We start from the raw sequence: 17,181 nt of genomic DNA on the forward strand, positions 1-17,181 counted from the left end.
CACAATGAACCGTGGGCAATGTGAGGTGCAGTGGCGGTGCTGACCCTCATATTAATCTTCAGTATTGAGAAACCATGGTGGTCTGGATAATCTGACCAGCAAATGCCAACAAAACAATTTGGGAAGTAAAATTCCAGTGTGACACAGTGCAAAAGACGAGATGCTGGAATAAACCTTCTGAATCACCAAGGGGTGAGTCAGCCCCTCAGTTTGATCCATCCTGTAGAGCACAGGGCAGGAATTCCCCCAACTTGGTTACTCAGTGTTCAATACTCCTTTCTCCTGGTACTCGCTGCAGTCCCTTTCTGGAATTTATGAAGGAATGTTCCTTCTGTAAGGAAAAATAAGACGGCTTCTTCCTTGATTAGTTAGTTGTTGATGTTCAACTGGACAAAACTCTTTCTCCGGCCAATGGTACACATCACATTTATTATAGTTGGAAGGTTATGGGAGGGAGAGGGTAATAGAGGTTGAAAACACAGAGGGGAAGCAGGCTTCACAAAACAGAGTAAAATACAAAAGTCCGTAGGCGCAGTGATTGTAGTCAATGTGCACACTCAACGTTACAAAAACAGTGTATCCCTTTGGCATCAGATTTCTGAACAGAGAATGAACCACCGACACTCCCTTGCCTTTTGTCTTTATTTGCACCATTTATTTATGTTTTAAATCTTGTATTTATGAATTGTAGTTTACAGTAAATTTGGCATCTTCTGCACAAAGCTGTAGGTTACAAAAGGATAGAGACAGGATGCAGAGTTGGGCAGAAAAGTGGCAGATGGAGTTTAATTAGGATTAAGTGTGAGATGATGCAGTTTAGAAGGACACACCAGAAGGCTGAGTTCAGGGTTAATGGTCAGTTACTTCACAATGGAGGAATAGAAGGACCTTCAAATCCATACATCCCTCAAGGTCGCTGCACAGGTTGATAGGATAATCAAGGCCTGTGGGATGCTGGGCTTCATTAACAGAGGGATTGAGTTCAGGAGTCGAGAGGTCATGTAGCAACTCTACAAATCTCTGGGGAGACCACACTTGGAGTATTTGTGTTTAGTTCTGGTCACTTCATTATAGGAAGGATGTGGAAGCTGTGGAGAGGGTGCAGAGGAGATTGACCAGGATGTTGCCTGGATTGGGAAACAAGTCTTATGAGGCAAGGTTAACAGATCCGGGACTTTTTTCTTTGGATTGTAGAAGGGTGAGAGGAGACATCATAGAGGTCTACAAGATTCTGAGAGGCATAGATTGGGTGGACGGCTGCCACCTGTTTCCCAGGACAGGAAGAGCAAACAACAGAGGACGTGTGTATAAAGTGAAGGGAGGGATGTTTAGGGAAGAGACACCAGGGTATGATTTTTTTTGTTTTTTTTTACCCAGAGAGTAATGGGTGCTGGAATGCCTTGCCAGGGATGGTGATGGAGGCAGAAATATTAGGGGCAGTTGAGAGACTCTTTGACATGTGGATAAAGAAAAATAGATGGTTACAAGATAGGGATGGTATAGGTTTTTGGTAGGAATATATAAATCAGAGAGAGGTGGGGGTGTGGAACAAGCTATGAGCTAAAGTGGTGAATGTGGGCTCAATTTTAACATTTAAGAAGAATCTGGACAGGTACCTGGATGGGAGAGGTATGGGCGGCTATAGATTGGGTGCAGGTCAATGGGACTAGGCAAAAAGAATGGTTTGGCACAGACTAGAAGGGCCGAAGGGGCCAGTTTCTGTGCTGTACTGTTCTATGTACTAATACTGCTGCTATAAAAAGCAAATTACACGACATGTTCATGATAATAAACTGGATTCTTATTCCATACCACAGGTGCTCTGTGAGGGGCTTCTTAAGGTGGAATGTGAATGGGGTGGGGGGGAGAAAGAAGGTTGAGAATCACTGTTCTAAATACACCAAAGTGCCTGAGAAGCTCAGCTGGCAAAACCGCAGGAGTCGCTGAGTTTCTCCAGCATTTTTGTACATTTTTTAAGGGATCTCACGATTCAGTGCTCCAAGGAAATGCACTGTAAGATCAGGCGCTGTGACCTTTCCACCCCAGTGAGCGACCATTGGCCATGTTATGTCCCACCGTGGACCGAGGGGATTTGGACACTAGTCCCCAGCGATGTATGGTGTGCGACAGGAACTGAGGAATGGTGGGGCTGGCTGAATCACATGATCTCAGTCTTGACCAATGAGCTGCCTTCTCTTCTGTTTACAGATGGGCAGTGTGAGCTGGCAAATGGCAGAGGTGCTTACTGGGAGCTGGGATTCCTTTTTAAGCACAAGGGCTGTGATGCTCTCAGCCACCCAGACCCACATGCAGTACACAAACAGGCCCTTCAGCCCACTGTCCTGAGACACCATTGGTTGTCTTTGCACTAGCCCCGTTTACCCGCGTTTGGTCCATAGCGTTGATGATTCGAGCGCCTGTCTCGATGTTTCTAAAGGATGGTGAGAATTGCTGCCTCTTCTGACCCTCCCCCCCACCCTTGGGCACAGATTCCATTCATATGGTCTACAATCCAATGATCAGTGAGGGATCAGAGGTGGAGAGGGTGAGCAAATTTAAGTTCTTGGGAGTCACTTTCTTCGAGGATCTTTCCTGGACCCAACACACTAATGGCATCATGAAGAAAGCTCGTCAGCATCTCCACTTCCTCAGGAGTTTGCAGAGGTTTGGTATTTCACCAGAAACTGGCAGATTTCTCGAGGAGTGGTGGAAAGTGTGCTAACTGGTTGCATCATAGTCTGGTACAGGGGAACCAATACCACCAAGCGTAAAGCCTTGCAAAAGATAGAGGACACTGCCCAGGACATCACAGGCAAAACCCTCCCCACCATCGAGAGCATCTATAGGGAGCGTTGCCATCAGAGAGCAGCAGTGATCATCAAGGATCCACACCACCCAGCACACACTCTGTTCTCGCTGCTGCCATCAGGAAAGAGGTATCGGTGTCACAAGACTCGCACCAGCAGGTTCAGGAACAGCTGCTCCCCCTCCACCATCAGTCTTCTCAAAAACAAACTCAATCAGGGACTCATTTAAGGATTCTGACTTGTGCACTTTATTAATTTTCTTTCTCTCTCTATTGCACAGTCAATTTGTTTACATTTCTTTATTTGTTTACATGTGTGCATTGTGTACAATTTCTTTTGCAGTATTAACATAAGTGGTAATTCTGCTTGGCCTGCAGAAAAAAGAATCTCAGGTTTGTATGTGATGTCACGTATGGACTCACAATAAATCTGAAATCTGAAATGGCAAAACACCCCCCCCCCTCAGATCCCACCTAAACTCCTACCTCTCACCTTACATCTGGGCCATTTTGTTTTTGACTCCACCTCTAGGGGAAATAAGTTCTCACCATCCATCTCTTCCCCCCCCCCCACTTCATGGTTTTAAATGCCTCCATCAGCACCCCCCCTCCCCTGCAGCCTTTAGCTTCCTCCCGTCCATAGAAAATACCCTCCGACCCAATCTCTCAATTAAAACATCCCAACCCGGGACATGTCCTGCCGAATCTCCTCTGCACCCTCTCCATCACACCCAACAGCAGGGTGACCAGAACTGCACATGATGGTCTGGGTGAATTGGGGTTCCAACGAAGGCCATTGTGAAACTCCCCCCTTCCCCACTCCTTCTCTCCCCACTCCTGGAATGCGGGAGGCTTCCTGCTGTGCGAAGTCCCCTGCTCCCCACGTCCTAGCCGGCTCCCAGGGTGGGGATGGTTTCAGGCCGAGGACCGGCTGGGAGCTTCGGGTGGAATAAATCCTCAATGATTCTGCCATCTCAGCACCGTGTTACTTTCACAGATGTCAGCGTACTTCAAAGTTAATGGGTTAATTCTTTGTCACAATCAAACCCAGATGGCAACGAAAGAACAGTTGGGCTGTTTTCAGCAAATCTGTCGACCAGCAGGACCTACAAAATGACAAGGTGCCAGAAGTGCCGGCCTTGCCACCAGTGTAACTGTCCTGGAAAGGTTATGATGCAGGATGGTTCCATCTGTCCCTGCTGACTAACTAACGCCAGCTTTATTTCAGATTTGCAGCATCTGCTGTGTTTACTTCAGGTGGCAGTGGAATCACGGACACTCCAGGCCGGAGAGGAAAGGCCGCTGTCCTCCCCCAGAGGGCAGATAGGCTTCGAGACCAGCATGCGTCTGTGCTGGCAGATAAAGAACCGGCTTCCAGCTCTGAGTCCCGCAGGTTCACGGCTCTTCAGCTGATGCTGTGTGAACGTGATGATGGATTCTGCCCCTTTCAGGGAGTGAATTCCAGGTTCCCACCACACAACAAACCCTCCAGGATGTGTTGAAGCCGAAGGAGATTTATAAATTCATTAGTAAAACACAAAAGTCTGCAGATGCCATGGATGAAGTGAAAACACAAAGCTGGAGAACCTCAGCAGGTCCTTTATGCACCGAAGATAAAGATACATAACCACCGTTTATTTTTCAAATCAAATTAACAATTCTCATTTCCAATACATTTACCAGAGCTGTGTCCCTAAAAAAAAATACAGATTCAGTGGAAAGATTTTTAAATTTTATTTGCAGCATGGTAGAGCCGATTCCAGGAGTGGTCTGACAACTGGTCGGGTCCTGTCTGTAAATGGGAATCCGATCCAATCTGCATCTGCACCACAGAAGTTTGATTACACAGCCATGCCTTGGCATTGTAACTATGGCAACACAAGACCGTGCCGTATGAGCGAGGTTGACTCTGTCTCCGGAGGAATTTTTAATTTGGTTTAATTTAGAGAAACCGCACGTGAGCCGGCATGCGAGCCTGTGCGTCCAAATACACTCATGTGACCAATTAACCTACAAACCCAGCACATTTTGAAGGGTGGGAGGAAACTGGAACATCCAGAGGGGACCCACGCAGACACTGGGAGAATGTAGAAACATTACCGACAGCGGCAGATTAGAACCCAGGTTGCTGGCGCTGTAACAGCGTCACGCTAACGGTGGCACCCTAAATGTGTTGCAGGCAGTAGTCAGTGGTTCAAACCCAGTTCCAGGTGTGCAGGAACTCTGCTACTTTGGATGTTTTCGTAACACTGGGAACGATTTTGCAGAGGAGGGCTTTGAGATCAGGGCTGAATGAATAGCTTTTCTGGGTTAACTGCGTGACCGTCCCACTAACGCCTTGTATTCAGTCTGGGACCTCCAGTTGCCATTAACCCCCTCCCCTGAGTGTCTCTTTTTCCCTATCCTTCTGTCTACTTTTTTCCATCAAAAATCCGCTCCTTCCACCTGAGATACTTGAACGCTCTGCTTCTATCTCCCTCTGGTGAAGACAGCTCCAGAGATTCCCAGCTCCCTGAAGAAAAAATTCTGCCTCATCTTTACCTTAAAATGGGCGTTCACACCATGCCTCCCAGTTCTCGTTTCTCTCTCTCTCTTCTCTCTCTTTTTCTCTCTCTCTCTCTGGAAACCTCCTCACCATGACCACTCCTCATTCCTTTCGTGTTCCCTCTCACTCTCCCGCACTCGGAGTACAAATTAACACTGTAGTGCCAGCTCCGAGCCCGATGGAATAGAACATCGAACACTACAGCACGGTACAGTACAGGCCCTTCAGCCCCTCGATGTGGTGCTCACTCATATATTCCTACCCAAAAAAGTACTGAACCCTCCCTACCCCGTAACTCTCTAGTTTTCTTCCATCCATGGCCTGTCTAAGAGTCTCTTAAATGCACCCAATATTCCAGCCTCCACCACCACCACCCTTGGCAAGGCATTCCAGGCCCCCACAACCCTGACGCCTCCCCTAAACTTTTCTCCCCTCACTTTGTACATTGGTTTGCTGCTCCCACCCTGGGTAAAAGGTGCTGGCTGTCCAGCTTAGAAATCTAAAAAATAAATCTATGGCTTAATACAGGCCCTTCAGCCCACAGAGCTGTGCTGACCTAATAACTTTCTCTAACAGCTGCCTAGAATTTCCCCACTGCATAACCCTCCATTTTTCTCAGTTCTTTGGACTAATCTAATTGTCTCTCACAAGACCCTCTTGTCTTTGCCTTCACCACTGTTACCCGCAGCGCATTCCATGCCCCCTCCACTCTCTGTTTGAAAAACTCACCTCACATCCCCCTGCTATCCCTCCTCATGTTGGGCACTTCAACCCTGGGGAAAAGTCTTTGGCTGCCCGCACGATCAATGCCTCTCATTATCTTGCCCACCTTTATCACCCCCTCATCCTTCGTTACTCCAAGGTGAAAAGCCCAAGTTCACTCAACTTACTGCCTAATGTCAGGTTGCCATCAAGGTGTGTTAAAGCACAGGAGGTGTAAAAGAGTCTCATATCTAGGCTGGATATTCTGCATGGTGTTCCTGAAATAACTTGTCTGTAGGTGGTTAGTCCAACGCTGACAGATGGGGTGTACTAGAAAGTAGTAAAAATGCAGAAATGCTGGAGGAACCCAGCCGGTCAGTCTCTGTGTCCTTGGAGGTAAAGATTTATTACAGATGTCTTGGGCCTCAGGTATAAAGAAAAAGCTGGCAGGTATCTGAATTAGGCCGAGGAGAGGAAAGATTGGGCATGGGGAGGGGAACAGACCAACAGACAAAAGGTGTTAATTGGATATGGATGGGACACAGGAGAGAGGGAAGGGGAGAATTAACTGGAGGAGGTTGGATTGTTTGGGGCTCTGTGGGAGAAAGGAGATGGAGGGAAAAGGGAAGAGAGATTTAGAGGGAAGGAGACATAAGGAAATCTGGGGGCTAATGGAATCTGGAGAAGTCAACGTTAATGCCATCCAGTTGGAGAGGGCCCAGACGGAAGATGAGGCGGTGTTCCTTCAATTCACGAGTGGTCTCAGTCTGGCCGTGCATGAGACCATGGACAGACATGTCGGCAAGGGAATGGGGCAGGGAATTGAAATGGGTGGCCACTGGGAGATCCACGGTATTCTGGCGGACGGAGCCGAGGTGCTCAACAAAGCGATCTCCCAGTCTGCGCCCAGTCTCTCAGATATAGAGACCACAGCAGGAGTATCGGGAGCAGATTCACAAGTGAAGTTGCTTCATTTGGAAGGACTGGGGCTGCGAATGGAAAAGCGCAGAATAGAATAGCATTGAATGCAAATGTTAGTGATGTAGCAAACCCACAAAGCAATATTGGGATCATAAATGAGACACACTCTGAATTTATGACAATCCCTGTAATAATTACTTAAATAAGAACAAAATTCTGAAACTGACATCTGAAAGCAGTTTGGTAAGGTTCTGATGACAGGTAATCGGTGAAACATTACCTCTCCCTTATGCACCATCTGCTGTGCGTTTCCCACTTTCCTTGTTGCTTGTAATTCCATTGTTCTCTTATGGGAGTGACCAAGGATGGAGCTGATCATTTATGGCGTGAAAAGTAAGGAGAGATCTGCGTCTGTGGGGGGGCTTTCACCATGTGCCGGGGCATCTCGAGCTACTGCACCTGTCAGCTCATCCTCCCCAGAGGCCATTTGCTTCTGATGGTCATGGCCCCACCGCAGGTGCGCTGCGTGGCTGTCTCAGCCCTTGCCCTGTTTCGAGGAAGTTCTCCCCAGTGTCCTGCTCATCGATAACCACAAGCAATAGGTGAACTTGTTATGATCGCATTAAGGTTTGGGGGGTCCTTCTGTGCACAAACAGGCTGCCGTGGTTCCCTGTGTTCAAAGCACCTTCCACATGTATGAGAACCATAGAATGTTACAGTACAGAAAAAGGGCCTTCAGCCCTTCTAGTCCTTGCTGAACTATTACTCCATCTAGCCCATCCCCTCCCATCCAAGTATCTGTCCAAAATCAAGCCTGCATTCACCACCTCAGCTGGCCACTCATTCCACACTCCCACCACTCTGCTCCCCTTAAACCTCTTCCCTTTCACCCTTAACCTATGTCCTCTGGTTTGTATCTCACCGACACTCAGTGGAAAAAGCTGACCTACATTTACTCTGTCTGTCCCCCTCATAATTTTAAACTCCTCTATCAAATCTCCCCTCATTCTTCCACAGTCCAGGGAATAAAGTCCTTACTTGTTTAAGTGGAAGGAAAATCCTGCCCCACCATTTAACAAGAGCGCAGCTGATCCGAATGTCTATCTGCCTGTTGCTCAGCAGAGATTGATCTAACTCTGCCTCCACACGCATTTGAAGATCACATTTCTAAAGACCCACACCTATTGAGGCAATTAGTTATGCCCCACCTTTGTGGATTGATAGTCGTTTTAGAACAGTTGACCCCCTCGTCTGGGCTTCACCCGCAAGGGGAACTGTCTTCACACCCAACCCGCCAATACCCTTCAGGGCCTTCTGTTTGAATGAGGTCCCCTGTCTCTCTTCAAGACCACCACCTCTGAACTCCTTCCAACACATTCATCCAACCCACTTCCTTCAGTAAGGAGATTGATTCTGCACCGAGGCCTGCAGACCTTGTCCTGCCACTGCCCTGTATCACTGAAGAATAATCCTTCCACTTTCAAATTCAATGACATCCAGCAATGAGCCATTGCCTGCTCTGACCTTTGCTAATGGCAGTCCCTTCATGTGGGCCTTTTGTGAGCCATGAGGTTGGGGATGATTGTTTGCGTGTCTTTTTATCACCTACCAGTAAGTGGTCATTCGAGCTCACCCGCAGGAAAAGGAATCTCAAGATTGGATGTGATATCACGTTACGTTCTCTGACACTAAATATGAACCTTTCCTGTCTCAGATTTATATCAAAAACTTCCTCTGTCCACTCGTTCCACAGACCTAACACACTTTGTGTGGACAAAGATGCCCTCATTTCTTTTAGCTCTTTCCCCTCCCCTTATCTGGGGGAATAAAACTGTGGCTGTTCACGTTCTCATGGCCCTCGTGATTTTGTAAATCCCTGTACAGTCCCCTCTCAGCTTTTTCTCCAAGTCCAAGCCTTTTCTTATAACTCCAACCCACCAGTCCTATCAACGTTCTTTCCTGCATCCTTTCCAACTTGCCTTCACTGGGAAACCAAACGGCCTCACGATACTCCAAGTGCGGTATCACCAAAGTGTTACACAGTTGTAACAGGTCACCTCTACTCAGTGCCCTGACCGGTGAAATCAAGGGTGTCAAATGCCTTCTTCACTGCCCTGGCTACTTGTGCCGCCACTTTCATGGAACATCGTACCTGTATCCCAAGGTATCTCCAACACTCCCCAGGGTGTTACTATTCACCATGTGGGCTCTACCAAAGTGTAACACCATGCATTTGTCCCCATTACATTCCATCTGGCATTCCTTGGCCTGCATCCAAGTTCATTATCAGCTGTGTATAAACAACCAGACAAAACAACGTTTCTCCAGACCACAGAGAATACAAAGCCCATCTTAATTGTACAACTCTGATTCTCCAAATTCCTCATTTATCCAAAGTTTTATTTTAAATTTTGGATAAATGAGGGTATCTAAAACAAATCAGAAATCCTTATTTATCTAAAATTTTTTTGGAGCCGAACTGACTGGGGACCTCGGGTTCCTGACGGCAGGAGCAGGGACCTCAGGGTCCTGGCAGGAGCAGGGCCTCAGTGTGGAGGTGTCGGTGATTGGTGCCGTCCAGCATTTTTTTTTGGTGAGAATTAAACGTTATTTTAATGCTTAAAAAGCCTTTCCTTGTTGTTTGCTGTTGTTTAAACTCTGTTACAAGTGATTTGCTGTTGCTACCGGGCTGTTTTTTAAAAATGATTGGTTCTCCGGGAAAAAAAATGTTTATCCGACATAGGCCGCAGTCCTGACCATTTTGGATAATCCGAGTTGTACATAAAGGAAGCAAATCAAACGAGAGATTCTATTCTCATGGACAGAATCAATGGAGAAAGGTTTTGTGAGCAGGTTTGGGCTCCTCATTTATGAAAGGATGTGGTGCTGACGTTGGAGAGGGTTCAGAGGTGATTCACAAGGATGGTTCCGGGAATGAAAGGGTTATCATATGAGGATCTTGGCCTGTACTCGTTGGAAAATAAGAGAAAGAGGGGGATCTTATTGAAAAATGTCAAATGTTGAAAGATGTGGACAGTGTTTCTGCTCTTGGGAGGGTCTGTGACCAGAGGGCACAGCCTCCGAATAAAAGGACATCCCTTTAGAACAGAGATGAGGAGGTTTCTTCATCGGGGGGGGGGGGTGGTGGGGGAGAGGGCGGTGAATCTGTGGAGTTCATTGCCACTGACAGCTATGGAGGCCAAGTCGTTGGGTAGATTTAAAGCGGAGGTTGATAGGCTCTTGATTAGGCAGGGAGAAAATGGAAGAACACCAGCCATGATTCGATGGGCCGAATGGGCTAATTCTGCTTCTGTTGCTTCCAGTCTTGTGACAAGATCTGGTTAGAAACGTATATCTTTTTGGTAGCTTCTGGAAGTGAACCTTCACCTCAGCAGTGAGCACCACCCTGGTTCACACCCACACACACACCCACACACACACACACACACACACTCACACTCACACTCACTCACAAACACTCACACTCACTCACAAACACTCACACTCACTCACAAACACTCACACTCACTCACAAACACTCACACTCACTCACAAACACACTCACTCACAAACACACTCACTCACACTCACACTCACACTCACTCACACTCACACTCACTCACACTCACACTCACACTCACACTCACTCACACTCACACTCACTCACACTCACACTCACTCACACTCACACTCACTCACACTCACACTCACTCACACTCACACACACACACACACAAAGTCCATGTTGTCTCGGTGTTAGTCACCTGATCTGAAGTGTCTACTATTTGGTCGGAGATTATTGGCAGGAATTGCTCTTCATTCTAACTTTGAACTGTCCTGCATTGTTGGGAGACAGAAAGTTGTATAAATTAGCGTTGATTTCATGGGTGCGAGAACAGCATGGAGGGACCAAAAGGCCTCTTTCTGTTCCTTTGATCCTGCGACAATCTTTTAACATTTGCTATGGCTTTTATTCTTCAAAGCTTAATATTAACAGCCAATTAGCTGTTCTGTTGGGGTTGTAATGAGACACATCTCTGCTTGGAGGGAGTGCAAAGCTTTCAGTAAATCCTGGGCTAGATCTGCCCTTACAGGACACAAATTGTAATGGCTTTCATTAGTCGGGGGATTGAGATCAAGATCCATGAGGTAATGTTGAAGCTCTATAAAACTCTGGTGAGACCAGACGTGGAATATTGTGTTCAGTTCTAGCCAACTCATTACAGGAAGGATGTGGAAGCTTTGGAGAGGGGGCAGAGGAGATTTCCCTGGATGTTGCCTGGATTGGCAAACATGTCTTATGAAGCAAGATTGGCAGAGCTGTGGTTTTTCTCTTTGGCTGAGAGAGGTGATCTAATAGAAGTATATAAGATTTTGAGGACCTGAGATAGGCTGGAGAACCAACACCTTATCAGATTCAGGATTTATTGTTATGAACAAGTCACGAAATTCAGTGTTTTGTGGCAGCGTCATAGAGCAAACATTCATATTATAACCATCTTACAACATTATTATAAAAAATTTAAATAACAGTGTACGAAAAGTAAGGGAGTGTCTTTGGTTCATTGATCATTCAGGAATCTGATGGCAATGGGGACGATGCTGTCCCTGTGCTCGTCTTTAGGCTCCTGTACCTTTTCCCTGATGGTAGCAGAGTGAAGAGGGCAGGGGTGCCAGCAGCAAGTACCAGAGACATCTGTTTAAGGTGCAGGGAGGGATGTTTAGGGGAAACGTAAGGTTTTTTTACATTGAGAGTGGTGGGTGCCTGGAATGCATTGCCGGGGGTGGTGGCCGAGGCTGGAACATTAGGGATATTCAAAAGACTCTGAGACAGAGAAAAATAGTTATGGGTGTGAGGGTGGGAAGGGGTAGATTGTTGTGGAGTTGGTTTACATAGGTCAGGACAACACTGTGGGCTGAAGGGTCTGTACTGTACTGGAATGTTCTATGTAAATGCCAGTGAAGTCATCGTGTACAGTTGTGGAGTCATGCACCCCATTAATCAACCTCCTGTAGCCCTCAGATTCTGTCACTCACCCACACACCAGGAGGAAGCTATGGTAAGAGCGTGCAAGCTCTGCACAGACAGCACCGGAGGTCGGGATGGAGCCTGGATGTGAGGCAGTGGCTCCACCAGATGCGCCTAGCCAAATGGCCAAATCTAAATGCTGCAGGTGCTGTTAATGTGAAACAAAATCAGAATTGGTGGGGATGCCCAAGATGGCAGCAGGATCCGCGGAGAGAGATGAACAGCTTGTGCTTCTGTTTGATGAACCTTTGTTTCTGACCCTGTTCTAACAAGGTCACAAGTTGTAAAATGCTGGAAAGACTGAGCAGGTCAGGAAGCATCCGTGGAGAGAGGAGCAGATCATGCTTCATTTGGTCACCGGGCCTGAAACTTCCAACTTGCTGAGCATTGCCAGCTTTTTCCACCCCAAAAACCATCAGTCGGCTCTGTTTAACTAATAAAGTGCTCTGGATGGAAGTGGGGAAGTCCTTCACGTTTCAGGGCAGGAGACGGAGCGGGACACGTATGTATCAAACCTATAAAAAGGTTGGACCCAAAACAATCAGTTTACTGATTAAGTTCACGTGTCGGGATTGTTAGTGGAATATGAAAGTTCTGGTTGATTAGAAACAGAGTTGGTCTGTGAGATCTTTTAAAGTAAGTGCCATTGAGACTGTATGCTGCCTCACTGAGTGTGTCTGGGCTGCAGCCTTGTGTGTGTAAGTAAGTACACGTGATAGAGAGCAGAATTTACCTCATTCAAACTTAAGGCAGCGAGAGAGAGAGATTTGGAGATCTTGAGCCTGTCTCCTTGTTCGGTCAGATTCTGGTGTTCAGCCATGATCCCACTGATGGGAGCTTTGCACCATTAGCCCCTCAGCCAGGGTCAGGCCCAAAACGTTAATGGACGCTGAGTTTGTGGACTTTCACGTTTTACCTCAGAAGACCAAACCTGTTGATGCTCTCGTACGGAACAGGATTGCACCTGTCTCACCATGAAGCCAGCTCACATTTACCCACTAGTGGCTCATAATGGCTCGAGTCATGGAAACAACATTCCTGCTTTTGTAAATATTTTTGGAGGGTGGGAGGAAGCCGGGCACAAACAACGGGGAGAATGTCCAAACTCTTCACAGGCAGCAGTGGATTCGAATCCAGGTCACTGGCCCTGTGACAGCGTTGCGCTATCTGCTGCACTGATCTTATCTTAACCTTTCAGAATGTTGGAATGTTTCTGTAAGATCTTCTCTTTTTAAACTCCAATGAGTACAGTCCCAGGAACCCCCTCCTCAATGCCAGTAGATCTTTTCTGATCACACGGAACCTGCTGTGGCCCTTTCACTACTAGAAATAGGCCCTCTGGCCCCTGCTCCACAAAGGCAGGAGGACAGGGATCCACTTCACAGATATTTTAAAAGGCTACTTGAGGGGAAGAAGGGCTCAGGCCCGAAACATCGGTGATATTATCTTTACCTCCGTTGGACGCTGCGTGACTGGTTGAGTTCCTCTGGCATTTACTACAATCACAGCCTCTGCAAACTGTTGTGTTTCAGTCCTGACAGTTAAGGTGAGAGGCAGGAAGTTTAAAAGCGAGAGTGAAACATGAAAGTCTGCCGATGCTGTGGAGAAACTGCTGACATTTCGGGCTTGAGCCTTTCTCCAAGGTATGAGTAAAAAGCAGGTGGTACCAGGTGGAGGCTGGTACAATGGACTCATTCAGAAGAATCTTAGACAGGAAATGGATGGAAGAAAAGTCGAGGGTTATGGGGGTTAGATTGTTGTGGAGGTCAGCACGTCATGGGCAGAAGGGCCTGTACTGTTCTATGTTAATTCATTGAGTGTGCCATTGACTGTGACATACTGATTGTACATAATGTGTGTGTGGGCCAGGTTTTACAATGGACACGAATAGCATTGATCTCCTTAGCCAGACCAGCAATGCCAACAGTGAGTCAACTGATTTCCCAGTCAAACCCCGTTCTGGGACTCGGTAACTGTTCTCCATGAGAGGCAGGAATGACCCTATTGGTTCACCTTGACCAATTGGAGTGCTGGCACTCGGCCAAGTGTGATCCCAGAGCTGATTGCGGCAGAATGCAATGCTTCCCTGGCTCAGTAGCCCAAGACCCTGCTTGCCGTTGAACCAGGAAGAAAGTCCATAACCTTGTGGCCTTGCGCAGTTCCCTGGACGTAATCTTTTCTGGTAAGGACCAGCACCAATTACCACACACACACCTCTTGCTCAATGCTGTGGATATCACGCATCCAGATGGAGGTCTGCCGTCTACAGCGGCCCCGCCAGGTTATAGCACCTGCAGTTAAAAATGGCGGCACAGTTAGTGTAGCGGTCAGCGCGATGCTGTTACAGCGCCAGTGATCCGGGTTCGAATCCCACGCTGTCTGTAAGGAGTTTGTACGCTCTCCCCGTGTCTGTGTGGGTTTCCTCCAGGTGCTCCGGTTTCCTCCCACCTTCCAAAGGTGTATAGGTTCGGATTTAACTGGTCACATGGGTATATTTGGGTGGTGTGGCCTATTTGGCCAGAAGGGCCTGTTACCGCACTCTGTCTCCAGAACCAGGGGAGACAGCCTCAAGATCCAGGGTAGTTGATTTAGGACAGAGATGAGGAGGAACTGCTTTTCCCAGAGGGCGGTGAATCTGTGGAATTCGCTGCCCACTGAAGCAATGGAGGCAACCTCAGTAAATATATTTAAGACAAGGTTGGGTAGATTTTTACATAGATGGGGAATTAAGGGATATGCGGAAAAGGCAGATCGGTGGAGATGAGTCTGTCATAAGATCAGCCACGATCACATTGAATGACAGAACAGACTCGATGGGCCGAATGGCTGACTCCTGCTTCTTGTGTTCTTGTGTATCTAGAAAGTAGTAAAATGGTAAATGGAAGCATCAGGGAGACTGAAGAAATGGCAAAAGGCGGTGGAGTGGGCAACTCTGGGACCAGGGGATGGGAGGTAAGGTGGGAGCCAGGCAAAGAGCTTAAGTTTAACAGCTAACACAGCAGCTCCAACTTTGTTCAAGGATCATATGTGGGCCGTGAAAGGAAGCCAACATCTGGCATCTGTGTGAGTAACAGAACGGAAAGCCCAGCCACTCGCCAGACATGCTGAACTGACATCGAGGAAGGACAGGGAGGGGAGTAGGGGACCGGAGGGGGTTACAGAGAAAGAGGGGTGTAAGGGTCTGGAGGGAGTTACAGAGAAAGAGGGCTGTAAGTGACCAGAGGGGGTTACAAAGACTGAGGTGTGTAGGGAATCAGAGGGGGGGCTACAGAGACAGGGAGGGGTGTAGAGGACCAGAGTCACAGATGGGTGCAGGGGACTGGAGGAGCTTCAGAGACAGAGAGGGGAGTATGTGACCAGAGGGGGTAAAAGAGACAGGGAGGGGTGTTGGGGACTGGAGGGGGTTACAGAGACAGGGAGGGGTGTCGGGGACCAGAGGGGGTTACAGAGACAGGGAGGGGTGTCGGGGACCAGAGGGGGTTACAGAGACAAGAAGGGGTATCGTGGACTGTAGGGGGTTACAGAGACTGGGAGGGGTGTCAGGGACTGGAGGGGGTTACAGAGACAGAGGGGTGCAGGGATCACTGCCAGGATGGGTGCAGTTGTTGCTGCTTGGGAGGGTGTCCCATGGAGGAGGATGTGAGAGCTACTAAGAAGCAGTAGTGATTGCAGAGGAGTTTCCCTTGTGATTTTACTGCTGAGGGTCACCTTGAGGCCATGATTCCTCTATGTGTTCCGGGAGGGAGCTTTTGTGCAGGGCCCACTGACCAGGTCCAGAGTTGCAGACAAGGGATGAGACGGAGAGCGTTGCTGGCATCAGACGAGTTCCAAGCATCAAGCCAGTCTTGGGACATCCCTGAGGCAGCACAACCTGGGAACGAGAGACTTTCTGTTGGAAATCGGAGATGGGGAAAGGCATTTCTTTGTCTTTGTTCCAGTGCTGGGTTATCCTTGGGTCTAGGGTGCGGGAGATGGGCAGGCTGACCGGGCGTGTTGGGGGTTGCTGCTGGGCTATGGTGGTGTTGGATTAGTACTTTCCCTCATCCCTGGTCACTTCCACATTCACTTCTTGATTGAGCACATTTGATTACGTACGTGCCAGTCAGTGGATCTCGTTTTCTGTTGGAATGTACTTGACCCTGAAGGAGGGTTGGCCAGGCACTCACTGGTGGAGTGTCTGTTAACTGTTCGGCAGGATGTAAGGCATGGAACTGTGCAGAGACCACAGGCACTCCCTCCTTGACAGGCACTGAGCGTGAGGTCTCTCCTGAACAAGGTAAGAACTCTTTCCTGTCCATTTGGATGGATTCCAGTGGGCACTTTAACGCCAGTAGCTTTAAATGTCCGCACTAACAAAATAGTTAGGCCTGAAGCATATCTTTACCTCCTGTTACACTGCGAAACTGGGCAAGTTCCTCCGGCATGACCGTGCTGGAGAAACTCAGCCTGTCTCCCATTGTCCACAGGAAGAGCCCAGGCCTGAAACGTTGCTTCCTGCAGACGCTCCATGACCTGAAGACTGGCCAAAGGTGGAGTCCAGACCAAAAAAAGGTGTTAGTTGGATATAATCATATAACCATTTACGGAGCAGAAACAGGCCATGTTGGCCTTTTGATCAGAGGAGAGGCGAGAATTGATTTTGGGTTCTGTTGAAGGAGACGGGGGTGGGGGGGGAGGGGGAGGGATAGGTGGCCATTTGGCTTGTTTGCCGTGTCTGGAAGAGAGGCCTGACTCTTGCCACTCCCTGCTACAATTCTCTTTCCTCGTGTCCCCATTGGTAGGCCACTGAGCAGAAATGTTGGTTCCTGCTTCACTCTCCCACGAGACTGTCTGACCTACCGAGCGCTTCCTGCACTTTCCCTAGATACTCTGGATTTCCATCACCTGCGGGGTTTTGATTTCTGTTTTTATGAGGGGGGGTGGATGCATCAAGTGCCCCCGTACTCTACATCACAAAGCCTAAACACTGAGCCTTTTGCCTCCTCCCCTTCCAACTCTGGGCTCACTTTGACAGGGATTGCCCATGACACTGGGTTTTGTTCAATGAGACCACTCCACCCCTTGCACTTCAGCTAATTTCCAACCCGTGATCGGTTTCAGGCGTTAACGTACAGTTCAACGGACGCTGTTTGTTAGAATAGATTTTGCTAAAACCACCGAGTTCATGATTTGTACTTT

At 48.1% G+C, this 17,181-nt stretch overlaps 1 protein-coding gene across 19 annotated transcripts in view; it reads left to right on the forward strand.

The window, feature by feature from the left end:
* The window catches only part of rasgrp4 (RAS guanyl releasing protein 4), a 296,739-nt gene that overhangs the window by 243,892 nt on the left and 35,666 nt on the right, over window positions 1–17,181 (forward strand). The window contains exon 1 of one of the 19 annotated variants that reach the window (XM_069907508.1): window positions 16,192–16,279. The exons of the other annotated variants lie outside the window; for them this stretch is intronic. The gene's annotated coding sequence lies outside the window, so the exon portion shown is untranslated. Of the gene's footprint in view, window positions 1–16,191; window positions 16,280–17,181 lie in introns of those variants that run through there. 19 annotated transcript variants of the gene reach the window in all.

This window comes from Narcine bancroftii, chromosome 13 (assembly GCF_036971445.1).
Source record: "Narcine bancroftii isolate sNarBan1 chromosome 13, sNarBan1.hap1, whole genome shotgun sequence".
Taxonomy (NCBI): domain Eukaryota; kingdom Metazoa; phylum Chordata; class Chondrichthyes; order Torpediniformes; family Narcinidae; genus Narcine; species Narcine bancroftii.